Genomic DNA, 23,906 nt, shown 5'->3' on the forward strand with positions numbered 1-23,906 from the left:
CAAGTTTTATGTTCCCTTTGATGGCATAGAAGGCCCTTAGATCGTTCACAGCCTTGTGGTAGTTACCTGTGGTGTTGATGTTTAGGCCGAAGTAGGTATAATTCTTTGTATGTTCTCGGGCAATAATGTCTAGATAGAATTTCTATTATCCTGGCAACCATACCTTTTTTGGAACACCATTATTTGAGTCTTACTAAGATTTGTCAGGGCCCAGGTCTGACAGAATCTGTGTAGAAGATCTAGATGCTGCTGTAGGGCATCCTTAGCTGGGGACAGAAGCACCAGATCATCTGCAAACGGTAGACATTTGATTTCCGAGTCCCCTCTCTCTCTCGCACTCTTTCTTTCACTCTCTTTCTCTCTCACTGAATCAGTGCTCACTGTGACCTATAAAACTGACTGAATTAGAGGTGTGAATGTTTAAATGTTTAAATTAAATTGGGATCATTAACGTTTAGAAAGAAATCCCTAACTGAAAAACAAAGATTCTTTTGTGTTGTTTTTTTTCTCCGCAAAATTCAAATCCCAGTGAAGTTATCACAAAACTACCACTAACTGTTATAGCGATGCTTGTACAAACTCGAACCTAGTCGCAGACAAACACAGCAAGCAGAAGTAAAGGTAAATTAATCTCTTTACTTAGTCTTGACAAAAACAAGGCAACAGCACAAGAGTGCACTAAGCAAAATATAAGACCAAAGCACAGATACAAGCAACTGAGGAACCTAAATATTTGAAGGTAATCAAAACCAGGTGAAACCAATAAGTAATCATTAGGGTAACCTGGAAACTAGAACACAAGGCAAGGGCGTCCTCCAGCGGTAACCCAAGGGAACAACAATCAAATAAACATAACCTGTGACAGGACCCCCCCCCCCCACTCAAGGAATGGCTCCTGATATTCCACTAGGGGTAGCAGAGAGGCGACGAACTCCCGAATGAGTTCAGGATCCAGAATGCCCCAAGCTGGGATCCAGGATCCAGGATCGCTCCTCAGGACCGTAACCCTCCCGGGCCACGAGATACTGAGTCCCACGCCGGAACTGATGACTAGAAAGGATGTGTCACACAGTGTAGGCTGGCTGTCCCACTATCATTCGAGGTGGAGGTGGAGGCCGAGTGGCCGGAACCAGAACTGAACACCACAGGCTTGAGTCAGGAGATGTGGAAGTTGGGATGAATCCTCATGGACCGGGGAAGATGAAGGCAATAGGCCACTGGATTGATGCACCGTAGAACCTTGAATGGCCCAACATACCGGGGTGCCAACTTCTTAGATTCCATGTGTAGGGGCAGATCCCTAGGAGACAACCAGACCATCTGGCCTGGACGCAGGAGAGGGTGAGAACGGCGATGACGGTTGGCCTGTCGTTGAGCTCGAGCAGAGAACCTCAGTATCGCTGACCGAGCCCTCTTCCAGGTCCGGCGGCAACGAGAGATGGGACGTTCAGCGGATAGAACCGCCACTTCAATCTCCTGATCTGGAAACAGAGGAGGCTGGTATCCGTACAACACCTGGAATGGTGACAGGCCGGTGGAGGAACACTGGAGAGTGTTGTGTGCGTACTCCACCGAGGGAAGATGCTGACTCCAAGTGGCGGGGTTGGCAGACACACAGCACTGTAAGGCGGTCTCCAGATCCTGGTTCACCTGCTTGGCCGTTGGACTGAGGGTGATAGCCCTCAGTCAAACTGGCTGATGACCCCAGAAGGTTACAGAACGCCCTCCAGAATCTGGAAGCAAACTGCTGGCCCCGGTCAGAGACGATGGCCAGAGGAAGTCTGTGAAGGCGGAAAACATGCTGAATGACTAGCTGAGCAGTCTCACGGGCAGATGGAAGCTTAGGCAGCGGAATGAAACGTGCCATCTTGGAAAAGTGGTCCACAATGACCAGGATGACAGTGTGGCCCTCTGAGGATGGAACCTGTGATGGAATCCATAGAGAGATGAGACCAGGGTCGAGAAGGTGTTGGCAGCCGATGAAGAAGCCCCAGAGGCTGCTGACTAGGAGTCTTATTCCGGGCGCGTGTCGGACAGGGAGCCACGAAGGTCCGAGTGTCCACCTCCGCCGAGGGCCACCAAAACCTCCTCCTCAAAAACTCTAGCGTTTGCTGCCCTCCCGGATGAGAGGTGAGACGCGATGAATGAGCCCACTGTACCTTGGGCCGTGCCCCAAGAGGAACAAAAAGTCTGTTAGAAGGACAGTCGTCAGGAACTGCCTCCCTATCTTGCACCTCCCTCACTACAGTCTCTATACCCCAGGACACCGGCACGAGGATGAGCGACTTGGGGATGATGGATCCAAGTGGCCGATCCTCACTGTAGCTGGGGAACTGGCGAGACAGGGCATCCGGCTTCACGTTCTTAGAACCCGGGTGGTAAGATAACATGAATCTGAACCAGGTGAAGAAAAGAGCCCAACAAGCCTGTCTGAGATTGGGGCATCCTCCTAGATGTAGGCCAGGTTCTTGTGGTCCGTCTAAAACGTAAAAGGATGTTCCGAACCCTCCAACCAGTGCCGCCACTCCTCCAAAGCCAGTTTGACTGCAAGCAGCTCCCGATTGCCAACATCATAGTTCCTCTCCGCTGGAGTGAGACGTCTGGAGAAGAAGACACAGGCGTGAAGCTTTTGGTCTTTAGCTGAGCGCTGAGACTGAACTGCACCCACATCAACGTCAGAGGCATCCACCTCTACCACAAAGCGAAGAGAAGGATCTTCATGAACTAGAATGGTTGCAGGGAAAAAAATCTGGTCCTGGAACGCCCCCTCAGCAGCCGAGGTCCAGCTTACATGCCCAGCCTTACAAGCCCTTGGTGAGCGCTGTCAATGGCACAGCCACATAACTAAAGTCTCTCACAAATCTCCGGTAGAAGTTAGCAAAACCCAAAATACGCTAGACTTGCTTGACAGTGCTGGGCCGCGGCCAGTTGACCACCGCTTCTACCTTTTGGGAGTCCATCCGTACACAGCCTTGAGACACAATGTACCCCAGGAAAGAGATTGGAGGAATGTGAAACTAACACTTTTCACATACAAGTGGTGAGAGAGGAGTCTTTGAAGGACCTGGCGTACATGTTGGACTTGTTCAACCATGGACATGTGGAAGATGAGGATGTCATCCAGGTATACAAACATGAACTGGTGAAGGAAGTCAGCAACTCATTTATTTTATTTTATAAACAAATACCTAACTGTTGCTAGCAGCAGCGTAGGCCCCCAACTACAAACATTAGATAGGAATCTTCACTCTAAAGAAGTGCCAATTACAGAAATGATTGCAGTTGATATGCATCCATTGTCACTGGTAAAGGATGTCGGCTTCAATGCCTGATGGCATATTTAGAACCAGATGATAAGATGCCATTTTGAAAAACTGATGGTCTGGTTTGTACAATGATTGCTCTGCAAGTACAAAGCGCAAGCTTTCAATCACCCATATGGGGTGTTAACAATATATTGTGGGATGACTATGAACACGCTGCCATACATCACTGCAACAAGTCGTCACACTGATGAGAAGTGGGACGTGAAGTTCCATGTACTGACAACTGAGAACATGGAGTAGAGGGACACAGCAGAGACTAAAAATGGCATTAACTGCCATCGTTGCTGAGTGGGTGGTGGACAGCAGTAAGGTAGCCTTGAGTAGATGCCTTCTGGTAGCCTGAAGTAGATAGAATGGTATTGCCACCGAGTGGTCATACACAGCCCCATAACTGCATTAAGAATTCACATGTCATTTTATTATTTTGTTCTTATTGTTTAAACATTTAAATGATAAAAAAATGATTGTTTAAATGTAAATGTTTTTGTCACATCCCTAGACTGAATCACCCTCCATAGGAAGGTTTCATGATGGATCAACTACAACTGGGCCACGGTAGGAATGTGGTAATGATGTTAACTAACCTAGATACTGAACCAGGAACAGCTCACATTCTTCTCTAGTCCAGGGTCATTTTTTATTTTACCTTTATTTAACTAGGCAAGTCAGTTAAGAAGAAATTCTTATTTTCAATGATGGCCTAGGAACAGTGGATTATCTGCCTTGTTCAGGGGCAGAACAACAGATTTGTAACTTGTCAGCTCGGGGATTTGAACTTGCAACCTCCCAGTTACTAGCCCAACACTCTAACCGCTAGGCTACCCTGCAACCCCATCAGGCACCAAACTGAAGAAAACTGAAGGTACTGCCTGGATTTGTCCAATAACAAACACCCATTTGTGGTGATTGCTAACTTCAAGACGTGGTTATGATGAGGATGACTTTAGGGCTGGTAATTGGTAATTACTTTAAATCAAATTTGATCAAATGTGTGTGTGAGGTCTCCCGGGCTTGTGCTGATAAAGCATCTTCAGTACTCTCCCTTTCTACTCTTCCTCCTCATCCTCCTCCATAAAAAGTCCTCAGTGCTCTCCTCCTTCTAAACCTCGTCCTCAGGCGAAGACAAAGCCGTGGACGAAACTCCTTCCTAACACGTACTGTTTAGTCATCGCTGTTAGATCTAATCAATCTGTAAAGTCACACGTGTAAAATGGGGTCTCCTCCAAGGCTGATTAAGCATCTTCTGTCCTCTCCTCCTCTGTTAGTACTGTTTAGTCATCACTGCTAGACATCATCCCTTGAGCGAATACCAAGATGTCGGTTTACCGCAGTTTCCCGAAAAAAAGTTTTCCCCAAAATTGGTCCCTGGTTCTCGAGTTCTTGAGAGCACCCTGCGGACATTATAGAATTTCCACCATGTTCCGTGTTCCAGAACTTCCATTCTCATTTACATAATTGAAGGTGCATCCAAAATACACGATAAGCATGATTTGCACACATTCATACACGGATGAATAATGGGATGACGCGCACTGCACTACACACACCCACACATGCACACACAGAGTGGTGCGAGTCATACAACCCATTCTCTGCAAACCTCACTGCCAGAAAGCAAGCATTCCCATTCACAATCTTCTCGCAAAGTACAAATTGTTCTGTCATATTTTGCGAGATGGACGGTGGTCCAGCCAAAGACTCCCTCCGCCTGTAACTTCCACTCGGCCTTCTGTACCTTAAAGCTTTTACCCTGATTAAAACGAATGGACCTGATCTCTCCCTCCTGCTTTCCTTCTGCAGAGTTAAATGAGTGTGGAACCATCCATTTTCCTGTGCCACTTCACCCCTTCATAGACACATCCTCTGTTCCCCACTCCCCCTTTCTTTCTCTCTCTATATCTTCCTCTCTTTCTCCCTGCACACACGTTTTGGAGTGTCAATCCATAATATCAGGCTCACTGGAACAAATGTGCTGTGAGACTTGGATCAAAATGCCGCCTGTTCACAAACACGCATGCACGCAGGTACACACGCACGGGAACACACACACACATGCACGGAAACACATACATACGTGCACGGAAACACACACACACACACACTGGTTGGTAGAGCAAGCAGGCAGCAATGAGAGTCATAGAAGCAATCAGAGAGCAACTAACAGTTGAGCTACACAGGGATTCTTGGAAATATTCTCTAAACTTTCACGCCTCTCTCTCTGTGTACTCTGCCTGACCATCTCTGTCTCCATCTCTCTCTCTTGTTTTTTGTCTGTCTGTCTGTTTCTCTCTCTTTTGCTCCCCCCCCCCACACACACACACTGTTCTCAAAAATAAAAAATCCTCTTCTTGTGCAACCCTGCCTCTATGTTACACCAAAAGCAATAATGCATGAAATGACTCAACCTTGTGGGTGAGTGATATGTCTTACGCCATATTGTACTGTGAACCAAGCAGCGTTGAAGTGGAGTCGTCGGCTGTATACTGCTCTGTTCAGCTCGCTCCATATTGTCAAAAACTTTATTTATATACCAATCAATAACACATTTTTCAGCCGAGGCAGGAAGATTAAGCTGCTGAAATACTCTATGGGTGCCCTACACTTCTAGAGCCTTTGATCAGTATTCTGTTCTGGAACACATGGGAACATAATTAACATTATAGATTGCAGTTGTCCTCTAGCTGCACACTTATACTTCAACTCTCCCACACAAACTAATCAGAACCCCGACTACTCACTCACATTTTGAGTTGTATTACCTTTTCTAAACGGGTCTGGCCAATTTAAAGTTAAATGAACATTCCGTCATTCCGTAATTTGCGGAGGGAGAAATGTCCCAAAAATTCTCTATGTAGCCTATACTTTGAAAGTCAAAAGGCTTCTCTTGAACTTCTACACTCTTGGGAAAAAAAGTACTCTAGAACCTTAAAGGGTTCTTCTGCTGTCCCCATAGGAGAACCCTTTGAAGAACCCTTTAGGGTTCCAGGTAGAACCCGTTTGGGTTCCTTCGTGAACCCTTTCCACTGAGGATTCAACATGGAACCCACTAGGGGCCTCCTATGGGGACAGCCAAAGAACCCCTATGGAAACCTTTTTTTGAAGGGTGTATGAAGTAGCCTGAGGTTCCCCTCTATCTCTATGTAACCTGAACACTTTGTCCTACAATAGCGTACCTTGCCAAAACAACCTGTCCCGACCACATCTCATTTACTTGCATTGCAATGACACACTTGCTGCTTGACTTTGCAATGAGGGTTCTCGCCTTGAGCCATAGTCAATGAAGGTTGGCACTGACAGACTTACAGACATCTCTCTAGGTCTACAATACACCATCCAGGCCAGGGGGGCCGAACTCATCTGGCCTTGCAGACAGGGTTGTTGGGTTGGGCTCAAATCCATTTAAATTTGAGTCAATTCACAAAGTAAACTGAAATTCCAATTCCAATTTGTTGTCATAGAGAACCATTGGTGAGAATTGGAATTTCAGTTTACTTCCTGAATTGACGGAATTTAAATGGAATGAACTTCAACCGTGGTCTACTGTCCCTGCTTGCCGAAGAGAGGGTCCTAGTTGAAACCGATGAAGCCTTGTTCACAGCTCTATTGACTGTTTTTGTAATATATCATTAACCAATAGGGCTATTATACTGTCATACTGACCCTCTTAAACTTGGTTAAGCTTCTCAAGTGGCCGTGAGTTATTTACTCTGAAAAATAAGAACCTTACAAGGTCATGCAAGTTACTTGTTTCTGTTGATGTCAAAAACACCATAAAAAAATGTCAAGTAAATTATATGGGGAGTAATTTGCCCAAGTAATATAACTTTAGCCTATGTTTGTTTAGACCTCTGCCTTATATCCATAACTGAGCACAGAACATAGAACACATAAGCTAGGTTTGGAACCGGTTCAGGGAACAGAACAGAAAACTGGAAAATAACTACATTTGGTAACACTTCCTTTTAATTACATGTGTAATTACACTACAACAAGTATTGTAGTTAACGTAACGACTCATAGTTACTTCAGGCACAGTTTGCCGGCCCTTAATGAATAACACCCATGCCAATATCCTCTAAACACCGGCTTCGAGGACATTATCACTTTGCCAACATATTCAAATAATGTTTGACATACTTTCATTAACTTGATTTTGATTAATTTACTCATACTATTTCATCCTTCCAAAAGATATAGCCCCGACACAAATCTAGCGTTGCCAGAGACGTGACCCAGTCGTTCAGACTTTTTGTTTAGTATATATGGACGCGACAGTCTTTTGTTCTAAATGTTCCATTGCCATACTGGCTGGCAACGTTCTTATATCTTGCTTGCTAGCTAGCCAACTACGGCAAACTTACAGTCCCGTCAAAAATTGCAGCAAAGTAGCTGCATTTGCATTTGTTTAAGATGTTTTCTAGTGGCATTTAATTGGATACATCCATAACAATGAGCTAATGAGGTGCGATTCTGCCTGGCATAGAAAATGTGCACACTCGTCAGGAAACTGTTGTTCAGGGGAGCTAGCCAACAACACAGCTAACATAATCACTTCAAACTGAAGTTTCATTTGACCTTTTTTGTATTGGCATTTCTTTGTATATATCCATAAAAATGATGCCAGCTGATTAATGATTTCGACTGGCTGAGAAACGCTGCCTGTCTGTCTCATCCAGATTCCAGACATGGTCAATACTATGGGACAACTGGAGATAGAATTTTAATATTTAAACAATGTTGCAAATGTCAGAGAGACAGACAGCAAGGTTCATACAAATCTCCGCTGTTGAAGTCTAAAAGAATGTGAGATAATGTCTTGTGGGGATCAAGTTTATAAATTGCCTGGCTGGGCTGATGAGACAGTGGATTGTGCAGTGAGATTGAACAGAGTAAATAGGCATTTTAACATCATAGATTTAGCCGGTGGTAACTTGTTGAATAGACACTGGGTGGAATGTGGTTTTAACCAATCAGCATTTAGGATTAGACCCACCCGTGGTATAAAATGTGATAACAACATGTAATTGGTATTAATTAGAGAAGTGTAACAATGAATGCTTGTTACCATGCTTGTCACAAATGGGTAGGTTGTGACAAAGGGATCCCATGTGGATGCACTGCGTGTCTGAGAGATTATCACCTATGCTCAATAAACTCGAATTGCTAAACCATGAATATGCACTGTTCAAAACATATCTCCAGTCAACATTGTTGCTAGCACTTGCCCCCAAAATAAAGGGTTAACTTGGTTGAGCTGACGAAAACAGATCTAATACAAGTGTAATCCCAGATAAGGAATAAGACACTATTTGAAAGCACATGTAATGTTTGCCTAAGTACGATGTAATTACTAGTTGTTACGCAGGTTTTAGCTAGTTAAAATGAAGTGTATCTCGAGGGGTACTTACTTGTAACTAATGTGTACCTTTACAGTACATTACCCATTCTGACAACCTGGCCCTCAATTTAAACCTTGTGGATGCAAGATCCAAGTGGGAGAATAAATACACTAGTACACCACATATCTGCATAAGTACAATGTTATTACTAGGTGTTATACAGGATTTGTCTAGTTATAATGAAGTGTATATTGAGGGGTACCTACTTTAATTATAATGTACCGATAGACAGTGGTGGAAAAAGTACCCAATTGTCATACATATAAATGTGATATGTATTTTTATATAAATTAGCAACCAAAAAAACAAAACATTTTTGCTTTGTCCTTATTGTGTGTAGATTGGTGAGAAAATGTTTTTTAAAATACTATTTTGAATAAGGCTGAAACCTAACAAAATGTGGAAAATGTCAAGGGGTTTGAATACTTTCCAAACATAGTAAGCAATTTTCGGGGACCACTTTTTGTATACAAAAGTACCGGAGAATCTCTTTAATAATAAACAACCATTCATAAGGATGGTCATCAACATAAATGCAATTTTATGTTGGAAGATTTTCAATGTTGTATTATTATTTAGATGAAAGATATGGAAAGCCATTAAAGCCATTTTTGAGTAAGCTGTCCCCAACCATTTGTTTTTATTTTGGTCGACAGAGAAGTCGTCTGTAATTTCGACCAATCGATTAGTCAAAATGTTGAAACGTGTATTTTTCCATATATAAACACCCTATGTGTTTGAATAAAATATATGCCCTGACCTGAGCTTGTCTGATTCTTCAAGCACACTGTTTGATTAAATAACTAAGACACACAAATTACTCAAGCGGGAGGGAGCCCGATGGCCACACTGTAAAATAAAACAGTCAAGAGTCCCTGTGTGACTGGAACACGTTGTCTCTCTCTCCTCCCTGCTGCATCGAACAGGCTCCACAGCACAGCAAGTGTTTACCACACTGTCCATGCTGTAGCTGCAACATAATTACAGCCATTTAGTTTCTTACTTTTTTCTCTGAATGAAAAGTTATGTTACTGAAATACCTTGTTTGTTTTGGAAAAACTTTCCCTATTCCCTCAACTCTTGCCCTCTTTATGTGAAACATGTTTGCATCACATGCACGTGACCAATAGGGCTTGACCATTAGGGCTTGACCTACAGCATATCATAATGACATCTTTGTCACGCCCTGACCTTAGAGAGCCTTTTTATTTCTCTATTTGGTTAGGTCAGGGTGTGATTTGGGTGGGCATTCTAGTTTTCTATTTCTTTGTTGGTCGGGTAGGGTTCCCAATCAGAGGCAACTGTCTATCGTTGTCTCTGATTGGGAATCATACTTAGCCAGCCTGTTTTCCACCCTAGTTTGTGGGATCTTGTCTTTGTATAGTTGCTGTTTAACGCTACAGAGCTTTAGGTTAGTTTATATTTTGTTGGTTTTTGGTGATAATTTAATAAAGTACGATGAACATTTTCCACGCTGCACTTTGGTCTCACTCATTCAACGACGGACGTGACAGAAGATCCCACCACCAAGTGACCAAGCAGCATGCCCAGGAGTAGAGTACATCCTGGACCTGGGAGGAGTTAATGGCAGGGGACAAGACCCTGCCATGGAATCAGGCGGAGGCAGCGAGAGAGAGGAACGGCGACAAGACCAGGAATATAGGACACGACGCAAGCAAGAGAGGCAGCCCCAACATTTTTTTGGGGGAAGGGGGCACACGGAGTGGTCAGTGGAGCCGAGGGTTGAACCAGAGCCAGTCACGGAGTCGAGTGAGGAGCTCGATTCTGGAGAGAGGTGCTGGCGTTGAGAGCGCTGCAGAGCATAATCTTAAACTGCCATGCTCACACCAGTCCGGTGTCATATGCACCGGATTCACGCATCTGGCCTCAGGTGCGCATCCCCAGTCCGGTACGTCCTGTGTCTCCTTCACGCACTCGCTTTAGGGAGCATGTGACCGTTCAGGCACCATGTTATGCGGTTCTACGCACCGTGTCTCCAGTGCGCCTTCACAGCCCAGTGTGTCCTGTGCCAGCACCCCGCACTTGCCGGGCTAAAGTGAGCATCCAGCTAGGACGGGTTGTGCCAGCTCTATGCTCCAGACCTCCAGTGTGCCTCCACAGCCCAGTACGTCCTATGCCTCCTCCCCGCACTCGCCCTGAGGTGCGTGTCATCAGCCCGGTTCCACCTGTACCGGTCCCACGCATCAGACCTGCAGTGCGCCTCCACAGTCCAGTACGTGCTGTGCCTCCTCCCCACACTCGCCCTGAGTGTGCGTGTCATCAGCCCAGTGCCACCTGTACCGGTCCCACGCATCAGGCCTCCAGTGCGCCTCCACAGTTCAGACAGTTCCCAGTCCAGAGCTTCCGTCGACAGTTCCCAGTCTAGAGCTTCCGGTTACAGTTCCCAGTCCAGAGCTTCCGGCAACAGTTCCCAGTCCAGAGCTTCCGGTGACAGTTCCCAGTCCAGAACCTCCAAGGACGGTCCACAGTCTGGAACCTCCTACGACGGTCCACGGTCCGGAACCTCCTGAGACAGTCCGCGGTCCGGGGCCTCCAGCGAAGGGCGGCAGTTCGGAGTCCCCGGCAACGATCTACTGTCTGGTTCCTCCGGCGATGATCTACAGTATTGAGCCTCCAGCGACGATCCACGTTCCGGTTCCACGGAAACGGAGGGATCAGCAAGCGGAGCGGGGTCTAAGCCTTTTTATTTCTCTATTTAGTTAGGTCAGGGTGTGATTTGGGTGGGCATTCTAGTTTTCTATTTCTTTGTTGGCTGGATAGGGTTCCCAATCAGAGGCAGTTGTCTATCGTTGTCTCTGATTGGGAATCATACTTAGGCAGCCTGTTTTCCAACCTAGTTTGTGGGATCTTGTCTTTATATAGTTGCTGTTTAACGCTACAGAGCTTTACGTTCGTTTATATTTTGTTGGTTTTTGGTATTCATTTAATAAAGTACGATGAACACTTTCCACACTGCGCTTTGGTCTCACTCACTCAACGACGGACGTAACACATCTATAAATTGGTTATAACAAACTCGAATACCGTAACACGTGACAGCAAAATGGATCCGGAGGACGTGAAAAAGAAACTTGATACGGGTGTATGTTTTCTGGTTTTTCAGGAGGGAATGTGGAAGTCAGATGTGTGGAAGATATTTAGACTTAGTTGTGGAAATTACTGGAGCTCCAGAAAAAGGAGGATATAGGAGGAAGGGCTGAGTGAGTATTGTGTGCCAAACAACTGCTGTTGGATTACAATATTATACTTTTTTCAAAACCATTTGGAACAGTGTAAACAAGACAAAATGAATTAGAAGTGTATCAGAGAGTATGTTATAACGAGAGAAAAATATATATAAAGCCTTTATTACAGAAAAGACTTTAAACAGTTACATGCATTCGTGAATTGCGGTTTATTTTCTGTACGGAGCTACTTATTTACATTTACATATCCAAAGCTTCCTTTATTTCATTTTAAAACTAAAATGCTTGATTGCATTTCAAAGTATGAATGACTTGTATGTTGTGTGATGACATGAACGAATGATTGATTGATACAGTAGCCTAAATATTGAAATATAGGTATGTTACGGTATTAAGATGAAACCGGACACATTCTTAGGACTGCAGCTCGATGGTGGTTATACAAGGCTATTACTGTAAGAAAGCTACTAATGATAATGACATTACTTATTATAATGATGATCATAATAATAATAGTAATAATAGCAATAAGAAGTAGGGTATAGGAGGGAGAGCTGTGTACATATTGCGTGTGACAAACAGGTGCAGTTAGATTACAATATATTTTTTTCTGCCCGTTTATAACAGTGTAAACACAAAATAAATTATAAATAATATCAGAGAGTCTGTTCTAAGGAAAAACAATTGTAACGCCTTTATCACAGCACTGCAAAGATGAAAAAGAGACTAATTTGTGAAATGGCTTTATCCAACATTTTGCGGTTGTGTGAGGCTTGGTGCTCACCGGATTCAGTAGGCTTTTGACACAAACACGAACAAGCAACAGAGGCAGGATCTGTCTTATTTCTCTACATACATATGGATGATTTATAAAGCCAGGCATGTTTAATAGTGAGGCTATTGATTATAGACCTAATTAAGTTGGTTTCCTCTCTACTCAATTTTCTTAGACAATTTTGTCAAGAGCTGTTTCCTCGTCTCCTCACTCCGCTGTATTGTTCTCAACACTAATATGCGGGTTAACTTCGCTATTATGCACGTAGCAACATATAGGGAAAGGCACCAATTCAACGGTTCACTGAAGATTATGTTTAAGAACCATAGACAGCGCTGGAGGTAGCGCATTTGTTATGAAATAATATTATATTTATTAGTGTTGCACCATTATTCTTACATGATATAACCAATTGCAATTTCAGTAGCACATGTCTTAGGGTGATGGACTGTGCCATCCACATGGCCTCCGTAATGGATTAGTCCACAGAGACAGGCACGAATCAGACATGTTATTTTTTATGGATAATTTGCAACTGCTCGACTAAAGAAATCTCGGTCGAAAAACAGCCTATTGACCAAACAATCGACCAGTCGACTAAATGGATTCAGCCTCAGTTTTTGAGTTTGTCTGTGTACAATTTATACTTTATGAGTGTATATTTGAATAATTATCCGGGTTCATACATCTATTAATTAGCATCAAGAGAGTTTTGGTCAGTGTGACAGAATGTAGGCTAGGCACGTACACATCAGAAGAGAAGAACAAACCAAGGTGAGTATAAATCTTCTCTCCCTTCTCACAGCCTCAGTCTCGGCTCTCACCTTTTTGTCAGTGCATGGTCAACCTCCTCATGCGTGTCCTGCTACAGCAGGGGAAGGAAGGAGAGAGAAATGGTTGTAGTCATAACCACAGCCTACCAAAAACCTAATGAAAAGTACAGAAAGGTCCACACACTATATGCTATTTATATCACCTTAAATGCAAACGTTTAAAACGTTCTTAATTAGTCAAATATTGTCATTAAAGGTGAAATACATATATAGCGTGCTGGCCTTTCTGGTCTTCTCAGGAAAGGAGAGAGACTCATTGTTTTCCATAAAAATGTATTGGACTGATGACTGGCTGGTCTAAACGCAGTGGCAATTCCCAGGACCAGGAGCTCCCATAAGAATCCCTACATACACAGTTACTGACCTTGGATTGGTCAGTTATACAAGGAATGAACCAACTGAGATAAGCGTGGCAAGAGTGTTGACATATAGGCTAGGTACATATAGAAGAATTTAGTTGACTTTCTGCATCTGAATGTCTATAGGCTAGGTTGTTTATCACAAAGCTTTTAGTATAATCTTATCTAATTTTGCCTGTCATCATGCTTCACACACACACACACACACGCTCACTGAATATTGTTGTAAACTGCCATGTTCAGACAAACGCATAGCTACTGTAACATATGAGGATGAAAAAAATACATATGTTTACACCGGATAGGCGCTGTGAAATGTGTTGTTTTACTTGGTCATAACGTTACAAGGAAAAATAAAAAGGTAGCTAGCTACAAACGCTCAAGTGAGTTAAAAGGTAAAGTACAGTACTTACTTTTGCTTGTGGTGCTCTTCAGTGATGTTTCACAAAGGTGTCAGAGTCCTCACCGAAATTCACATCTTTGGTCCTTCAGTTCAACACTGAAGCCCATGCATTTCCATTGTGTCTGTGTTTGTGTCAGAATCAGAGAATCCGTTTGTCTATTTACTCTAATGTAGATTAAGAGACCTGTGTTAGAACTGTCTGTCTCAAAGTCTGTGTGATCTAAATTTGTAGAGAGCTTTTTGAGTGTGAGGCTTAAGTGAAATCAGTGTGAATATTGTATGTCTGTACTGTATTTGCCAGGTTGTGTGGTTGATGGTATGTCGGTGCTGTGTAGTTCACAAGAGTCTGTGAGAGTAATCCATTAGTTCACCATGCGTTTCTGTGCTCCCTCTCTTCTCTGCTATTTCTGAGTGCCTCTACTCACTGACAGGACTGAATTTGAGCTCCGTCTGCTCTTACCATCCCTCCTTCCCCCTCGCCCGCCCTCCCTCCCTCACCTCCCCCTTCCCCTTCCTCTTGGCTCAAACTAGCCTGTCCTCTAGAACGGGAGGAGGAATTAACAGCCAGAAGGAAGGTTAGCCAATGTTATTATACATACCTATGAACTCTCAGAGAGAGCTAGAGAGAGAGAGATACCGCATTGTAATAGGCTAGATTAACTGTAGTCTATGTAGACTATAGTGTTGTTGTTATGGGATGGAGAAGAGAGAGAGATAGACAGGAGAAACATCCAACCATAGGAATAAATATACTTTACTGAGTAAGGTGTTGTTACGTTGTTGTTGTTATGTGATTACTGAGTCATTGGCATTTATTGTTGTTTTCATGCCAGCTCATCCCTTAATTCCTCCTTTGTTAACAACATTGTTACTAAACAGGTAAAACCTGTGATCTCTTTATGGGGTTCCCGGAGTGGCCTGTTGGTCATGAATACTACAGTCTATGACTAACTATTGGCTGAGTCAGCTTTGTCAACAACAGCATGTTCACAACCCACCTGGCTGAACACACATGTAGGTAGGTAGGTCACCATCGGGGCCTGTTTTGAATTATGTAAAGTTTTGTGACCCTTGTTAAATGCATTTTAAATACATTTGACTTTACTATACAAGAGAGAGAGAAAGTGAGTGAGTGTGTGTTGGTGTGTTTTAGAGACATACTTTGTTGCGTGTGTTTGTGTGTGCACACTGTCTCTGTTTTCATGTCACCGCCACCAGCAAACAAACAAAAGAGGGTTTTACCAGGAGTGTTGTCTTTCTCTGCCTGACCATACCAGAGCAGCATGGCTCAGCTGGCCCTGAGCCAAAAGATGTGGTAAAGAGGTCCATGGAACGCAGACCGTGGGGGATGTCGGAATCGTATTTGCGCACATTCAACAAATCTGATCTAACAAAGTGGTCATCGTCAAATCTGTTATGATTGATGTGTTGTAACAGGCCCTTAAAGTGGTTACTAAAGTATTTTGGAAAATGTTGTTTTCACTGCATAACATTTAGAAGTTGTTATTTTTCAGGTTGATGAAGTGACTGCTAACTCCCGCTCCTATAACTGGTCAGCATAGCTAGCATACAACAATCACTGGTAGTAGTCAGTCTTTTTCTCCTTTCCCCCTTCTGATGACCAGGTGGCGAATCGCATCTCTGCATGTCTAGCACACATATCAGTGTGGATGACGGATCACCACCTCAAGCTGAACTTCGGCAAGACGGAGCTGCTCTTCCTCCCGGGGAAGGACTGCCCGTTCCATGATCTCGCCATCACGGTTGACAATTCCATTGTGTCCTCCTCCCAGAGCGCTAAGAACCTTGGCGTGATCCTGGACAACACCCACTCTTCTCATCAAGGCGGTGGCCCGTTCCTGTAGGTTCATGCTCTACAACATCCGCAGAGTACGACCCTGCCTCACACAGGAAACGGCGCAGGTCCTAATCCAGGCACTTGTCATCTCCCGTCTGGATTACTGCAACTCGCTGTTGGCTGGGCTCCCTGCCTGTGCCATTAAACCCCTACAACTCATCCAGAACGCCGCAGCCCGTCTAGTGTTCAACCTTCCCAAGTTCTCTCACGTCACCCCGCTCCTCCGCTCTCTCCACTGGCTTCCAGTTGAAGCTCGCATCCGCTACAAGACCATGGTGCTTGCCTACGGAGCTGTGAGGGGAACTGCACCTCAGTACCTCCAGGCTCTGATCAGGCCCTACACCCAAATAAGGGCACTGCGTTCATCCACCTCTGGCCTGCTCGCCTCCCTACCACTGAGGAAGTACAATTCCCGCTCAGCCCAGTCAAAACTGTTCGCTGCTCTGGCTCCCCAATGGTGGAACAAACTCCCTCACGACGCCAGGACAGCGGAGTCAATCACCACCTTCCGGAGACACCTGAAACCCCACCTCTTTAAGGAATACCTAGGATAGGATAAAGTAATCCTTCACACCCCCCTTAAAAGATTTAGATGCACTATTGTAAAGTGGCTGTTCCACTGGATGTCATAAGGTGAATGCACCAATTTGTAAGTCGCTCTGGATAAGAGCGTCTGCTAAATGACTTAAATGTAATGTAATGTAAATGTTAAACTGCAATGTAGTTGATTGTGTGACGATGACATGAACATGTATTGGGGTTGACATCCATGCAAGCGATTTTTACCTCAACATAGTATGAAATACACATATAAACACATATAGGCACATTTTTCTGGTGGGCAATGAGGAGATTCAGGATCTTTCCCCCAAGACATCTTTCCCACACAAGTTTCCATGGAATTACCATTGTTTGGGTCAAGCTCCGTTGACCTCTTCACCGCATCTGTAGAGACTCAGTGTCCCAGAGGATCTCTGAAGCCAGAGAGCTATGGAACTAGAACCGTGCCAGATTATCCTCACATGCCACCGCCACCTTCAAACTATTCCATTGTTCTACCGATGGTTCTCATAAGTTAATGCAATATGATTATCCTGTATTTTGACCGGAGCCTTATGGTGACTGGCTGGTCTAGTGCACTAAATAGGAAATAGGGTGCCATTTGGGACGTTCAATGTGTCACATTGCTGCAGTGCAGCATCAATCACTGATCCACTTCTGATCCATTCAAATGAAACAGCAGCGCGTGAGCAGCGTATGGGAGGCCGAACGAAGGCTTCCGGCCAAAGAACTTAATGAAATGACCTCAGGCAGCCCATAAAAAACAAAGCTATGAGTCTAGGTCAAGCACTGGCGTAAATCCCTGAGAGGGAAAAGAGGCATCTTGTGATGATAGTTTAAGCAGGAGGGAAACATTTGATTAAGCCTTGCCACTCAGACATGGAGGGTGTGAGTAGTCTGGTGTCTAAGAAAACAATAACACTTTGACAGAAAACCATTGAGACACGATAATAACACTTTGACCAGTGAGACACGTTTCATTCAACCACACTTGACTAGACAGTCAAGCACTGCATTGGAACACGGCCACCATTCCAATGTTCCCTAGAAACAAATATATTGTCCATAATAGTAATAACACTTTGACAGAAAACGAGTGAGACACGTTTCATTTAACATTTAACCATGGTTGACTACACAGAGTCACACACACTGAACCACCGCCTCCATCACTCACTGTGCAACAGTCCACAGGCAGATCTGTGTAGGCTATGCGCATGGGAAGTGAATGGGCATGTCGAACGAAGTTAGGATTGAACTATAAACTCACTCCACAGCTAGCTTGAAATGTTGCGGATGGAGCCATTCAGTTGTTACCTTTTTGGCGGCTCAACCCGTTGGAACGTTGTCAAGGAGGGCGGTCACGTTTGTTACGAAGCAGAGGATCACTGGTTTTAGCCCAGTATGGGGCAGTCGAACAGTGGAGGAAGCTAAGCTGTTAGCAACACACTGACCCCCTCCGTGACACATGTATGCGCTTAACAATAAACACATCAGGAGACAATCGCATCATTTTCGGAGACATGTTATATATTTTTTTTATCAGCATTACAAACATAGCTCTAAGATTATTTTCTCTTTCATGAGATACAGACAATTGTTTTGCACCATCTCATTTTGTAACTTTTTTTGTGTAAAAAAATATATTTATTTCATATTCAATAGGCTTGTTTAAAAAAAAATATTTCCCTAGTTTTTGGGATCAAAAGAGTTGATTAACATCAATACAATACATTACATCACAAATGACTGAGAATTGATTTGATGGAATTCACAATAACAAGAATATCACATTCAACCCTTCCGCATTTCATTTCAATGCGTCTTCTCCCTTTTTAGTTTAGTTCGAACTTGCCTCCCGGGTGTTAGCTTCTATTACAGTATTAAGATAACATTCTATAATGACCGAATACCCTATGGATAAAAGTTCCACCACAGATGTTCCTTTTACTCAAGAGTCTACGTTTAAAAATGGTTTAGTGGTCTTTTAAAAATGTCTTTCAATTAAAAGCCACAGATTATGCTTCAGGATGTTTAACTGGTGTGGCCTCCTAAAGAAAATATTGGGTGACATCCTATGTAGGGCTACGTTTCACATCTTTTCTTTTTGCATTACCTGTAGATGGTGAGGAGTGACGTCACTTGACCAGGTTGAGAAGTCGTGCTGGCCATCTCAGAAGGGGTGGACGGCAGGGGGTGATCTCTCATTGTCCTCGTGTGTCCGGCTCCTTCTGGGTCCACGTTGGAGGACCATTCACATATATTAACCTCGCTCTCAGGAAGAAAAGAGTAGAAAATTGTCTTCTATTCTCTGGCTTTGTGGCCAAGGGATCCACAGAGCCAGCATTTGATGGTTGTACATTCTTTGGCTTGATGCAAGGTTACAGATGAAGCAGCTACCTGTCTGGTGTAGAAAACCCTACCACTGTAGATGCCCAAAGCGATTGCATTCGGCACCTTTAACAGCTCTCCTGTCCTTCCCCTCTTCACCTCCACCCTGTACTTTCTCACTCCGTACCAGATCCCATACTTATCGACGGGCTTCCCATCTGGCTGGTAGAATGGTGTGATATCTTTTGATGAAGGTTCTTCTCACCGATGTTCATTGAGGATTCCACCTGCCAGTGCTTCCACTTCTCATCCTGTGACTTGGTTGCATAGATTCCAGGAAGCGATGCAAAGACGTCTCTGCTTTGAAAACTAGTTCACGTTCTTTCCTATTAGCTAAGGCTATGAAACTATAGATGTCACTGGCATTAATCCAATGAGACTCAAACAAATGGTTATCCCCAACATATTCTACACTGGGGGCCTTGTTTTCCCCCACATATCTCAGCCGGGTCCAGTACCGTAATGGTAAGGCATAGGTTGGCTGATCACTGTGGAAGATAAGGAGGGTGGACCACGGCTTACAACCTGACATTGTGTGTTTACTAGTTGAGTTCAAGTGAATTAATTGCCAGGGCTGCACTATAACAAAAGAGTGAATAAGTGTTTGCTAAACTAACTGTCAACAACCTATATAGCTGGCTAGCTAAGCATTAAAACTGAAAGGTGTCTCTGATGCTCCATTTTCCAAGCATATAGCAGCTCTTGTGCCAGTTTTAGATCCACCACAACTTTGTACTTTAGTAGGAACCAACCAACATGGAACCCATAGAATTATAATTAACCAGTGGTGTAAAGTACTTATGTAAAAATACTTAAATGGTTGTTTTCGGTATCTGTACTGTACTTTACTATTTATATTTTACTGCTTTTACTCTACATTCCTAAAGAAAATAATGTACCCCATACATTTCCCTGACACCCAAAAGTACTTGTTACATTTTGAATTCTTAGCAGGACAGTAAAATGGTCCAATTTACACACTTATCAAGAGAACATCCCTGGTCATCCATACTGCCTCTGACTCACTAAACGGACTCACTAAACGCAAATGCTTTGTTTGTAAATGATGTCTGCGTGTTGAAGTGTGCCCTTGGCTATCCATCCATACAATACAATTGTGCCATCTGGTTTGCTTAATATAAGGAATTTGAAATGATTTATGCTTATGTATATTTAATCAATTACATTGATTTTTGATACTTAAATATATTTAAAATCAAATACTTTTAGACTTTTTCGCAAGTAGTATTTTACTGGGTGACTTTCACTTTTACTTGAGACATTTTCTATCAAGGTATCTTTACTTTTACTCGGGTATGACAATTGAGTACTTTTTCCACCACTGAGAATTAGTAGAATGGACATCCCCATTCAGATCAATTATGCCATGATGGGTGGACTGGTGGCCATTTTGAGTGTCCCCATAGTTTTTCTCATTCTATTTCTACGGTGAAACCCAGGTGCAAACATCTCAATGTTCTCAATCAGAACTCTGTGGTTATTGGCTGGACATTCTCCCACATGTTGAGGCTCATTTCCAGCTCAGCATCGGAGCAGAGTATCAGGCCAGAAATTAAATGACAGCGGTTTTCCCCTGAGATGGTTAGGCTGCATCCCAAATGGCACCCTAATTCCCCAAGTGTGTGTTGGTGGACGATGTAGGGAATAGGGTGCCATTTGGGACATATCATTTGTCTCTTATGCAAAACCTTTCAGCAGCTACTCTCACAGACCTCCTCCTCGTTCTAATGGCGGTGTTGAAAGCTCTGCAGTCCACTCTGTTGCATAATGGTCAACGAATCAATCGTGTGGTCAATCCTGGACTGATGGACATTCCTTAGTTCATTCGTTCCCCGCCCTGGGGGATGTGGAATACATGGAGCCAGACCCAAAGCCAGTCTGTCAGTCTGCTTTTCTGCCCGATGTTCCAAGAAGTTAAGAACCCTTGGCCTTGAGTCCACCCACACACACACACACACACACACACACACACACACACACACACACACACACACACACACACACACACACACACACACACACACACACACAGAGTCGAGTTCCGTTTGAGTTCTCCAACCAATATGGCCTGGCGAACGGAGCGTCGGTCCATAGAGATGATTACTGTTTTACGAGACACTTTATATTCTCCACGCGGGCCGAGGTGCGAAAAGTTCATCCAAGCAGATGGGGAAAGAAGTGGGCCACAGGCCTTGAGGAGGGGAGGGATGCCAGGTAGCACACGAACAAACACTAGTGATGTGTGGATTGACACATAAAATCCGCAGTCATATCGAGGCGGGCGTGTTTGGGGTCATGAAATACTATGTGGATGAAGGGTGCGTGGGTGTGTGGTTGAATGAAGAGGAAATAATAAAAACGTCCATAAATGTAAAATTCTTGTGAAATCTATATCTATGGGCTACATTGAGGTTTTTCTATCATTCTTTTTAGGCTATCTGGCATTAGTGCGTAAGCCTTTAAGGTTTAGGGCCTAACTGTACGCGCGCCAAATAGCTTACACTTCAAACGCCAAATGCTTTTGGGAACGGGCAGAAAAAGTTAATGTCGATCCACTGGGGGGAAAAGCACAAAGTCAGAGTTGAATTCAATAAAAGAAAATCTGCGAAATGGAGAATGGAAAATAATGACATGGGGGGGCAGAAACTTAATGTTTGGGAAAGATTTGGTGAGGTGGTAAAAGAGAATGATAGCAGTGTTATGTATGATGATTATTATTTTCTTTATTTTCCGTTCTCCATTTTGCAGCTTTACTTTTAGGGTTTCCTGCTTACCTCCAGAGCATTACTTGAGCTTGCTCCTACCTTTCCGATTTGGTCCTACATACCTACACGTACGCTACAGTCACAAGACACTGGAGCTCCATTTTTATGGAATGGTCTGTCTATCCATGTGAGAGACGCAGACTTGGCCTCGACCTTTAAGTCTTTTATTGAAGACTCATCTTTTCAGTAGGTCCTATGATTGAGTGCAGCCCAGGAGTGTGAAGGTGAACGGAAAGGCACTGGAGCAACGAACCACCCTTGCTTGTTGCCCTCTCTCCTCTGGGATTCTCTGCCTCAAACCCTATTACAGGGGCACTGGCTTACTGGTGCTCTTCCATGCCGTCACTAGGAGCGGTGCGTCACTTGAGTGGGTTGAGTCACTGACATGATCTTCCTGTCCGGGTTGCCCCCCCCCGGGTTTGTGCCTTGGGGGAGATCTTCGTGGGCTAAACTCAGGATAGTAAGTTGGTGGTTGAAGATATCCCTCTAGTGGTGTGGGGGCTGAGCTTTGGCAAAGTGGGTGGGGTTATATCCTGCCTGTTTGACCCCGTCCGGGGGTATCGTCGGACGGGGCCACAGTGTCTCCCGACCTCTCCTGTCTCAGCCTCCAGTATTTATGCTGCAATAGTTTATGTGTCGGGGGGCTAGGGTCAGTCTGTTATATCTGGAGTATTTCTCCTGTCTTATCCGGTGTCCTGTGTGAATTTAAGCATGCACTCTCGAATTCTTTCTTTCTTTCGTTGTGCTGCTGCTCCAGTTTCAACTGTTCTGCCTGTGGCTATAGGACCCTGGCCTGTTCACTGGATGTGCTACCTTGTCCCATACCTGCTGTTTTCAACTCTCTGGGTTTCTGTACAGCACTTTGTGACAGCTGATGTAAGAAGGGCTTTATAAATACATTTGATTGATTGATTGTGAGGCGCTATACAAATCGCTGTACAAATTCGACAGTCACAGGACGGGGACTTCAAATAGGCCTATGGCACGTCAAGGGAACTGTAGCTTACTGAACAGATGGGTTCATTTGAAACTGAAATCTGGACACTGACTGAAGCTCTATCACCTCTCACATAGCCTTAATATTAACTTCTGCAGAATTAAGCATTTCTTGCCATAAAATTGTACACTAAATGTAAGTTCTGACTAGGGAAAAGGAGTGGAGAAATAGGATTTCTTTCTTTCAACATCTGTAGTGATGCTATCTTTATCAGCATCATAAAAAGCTGATAGTATATCAACCACATAAAATGTACATCCAAGCTGAACTGAAATATGATCAGAAACATGTCCTTCCCACAGCTTTTTATTTCCTTACAACCGATCAAACTGATGTCATTTGGAAATGGTTAGAATGGCGTCAGCTATTTTCTTTTATTATTTTGAATTGATCAAAATGGGGGTATTTAGAATACCGTATAGGTACAGACCATTGAACAGAACAAGGCTGATGTCAGTAACTTCATTTGGACAAAAATTCAGATAGAACCTTATCATACCAAGCTCTTGAAATAGCCTACCAAAATGTCGGAGATTATAAGCAGAAACATATCTAAATTAGTAAAAATGTGTGGGTTAGGGTCAGGTGCGGGCCTCAGATTTTCACTGTATCACATATAGTCTGGCGGTTGTGGATGGATTATTAGCAATTGCGGGCGGGTGCGGGTGAACGAACACCTGACACGTGCACCACTAACACACACACACACACCGAGTTTGGGAAACCCTGCCCTACGGTACTGCCCAGGGATATAGAGATTTATGGCAGGCACCTGTCACAGAGAAATGCAAACGCCTGCTGGTTGGCAGAGCGCCGGGCCATCTCATTGCGATTGTTGGCGTCCTCCTCCCACTGGAACATCAAACTCCTCCACTGTGTGACCACAGTTGTCCAGGGGAACATTTGGATGACTACCTTTAAATTAACTCTCATCTGACACATCAGGGCTGTCCCCTTTGTGTGTCCTAAATTGTTTCCACGGAGGTGGATGACTATGATATATTCACGGTCA

At 44.0% G+C, this 23,906-nt stretch overlaps 1 protein-coding gene across 1 annotated transcript in view; it reads right to left on the bottom strand.

Annotated features, from left to right (window-relative positions):
• The window catches only part of LOC124046115 (vasopressin V2 receptor-like), a 49,987-nt gene extending 35,247 nt beyond the window's left edge, over positions 1–14,740 (bottom strand). The window contains 2 exon segments of the mRNA XM_046366136.1: positions 13,531–13,571; positions 14,312–14,740. The gene's annotated coding sequence lies outside the window, so the exon portion shown is untranslated.
• Between the last annotated feature and the right edge of the window lie 9,166 nt (positions 14,741–23,906).

Source organism: Oncorhynchus gorbuscha, linkage group LG10 (genome assembly GCF_021184085.1).
Source record: "Oncorhynchus gorbuscha isolate QuinsamMale2020 ecotype Even-year linkage group LG10, OgorEven_v1.0, whole genome shotgun sequence".
Classification (NCBI taxonomy): Eukaryota; Metazoa; Chordata; class Actinopteri; order Salmoniformes; family Salmonidae; genus Oncorhynchus; species Oncorhynchus gorbuscha.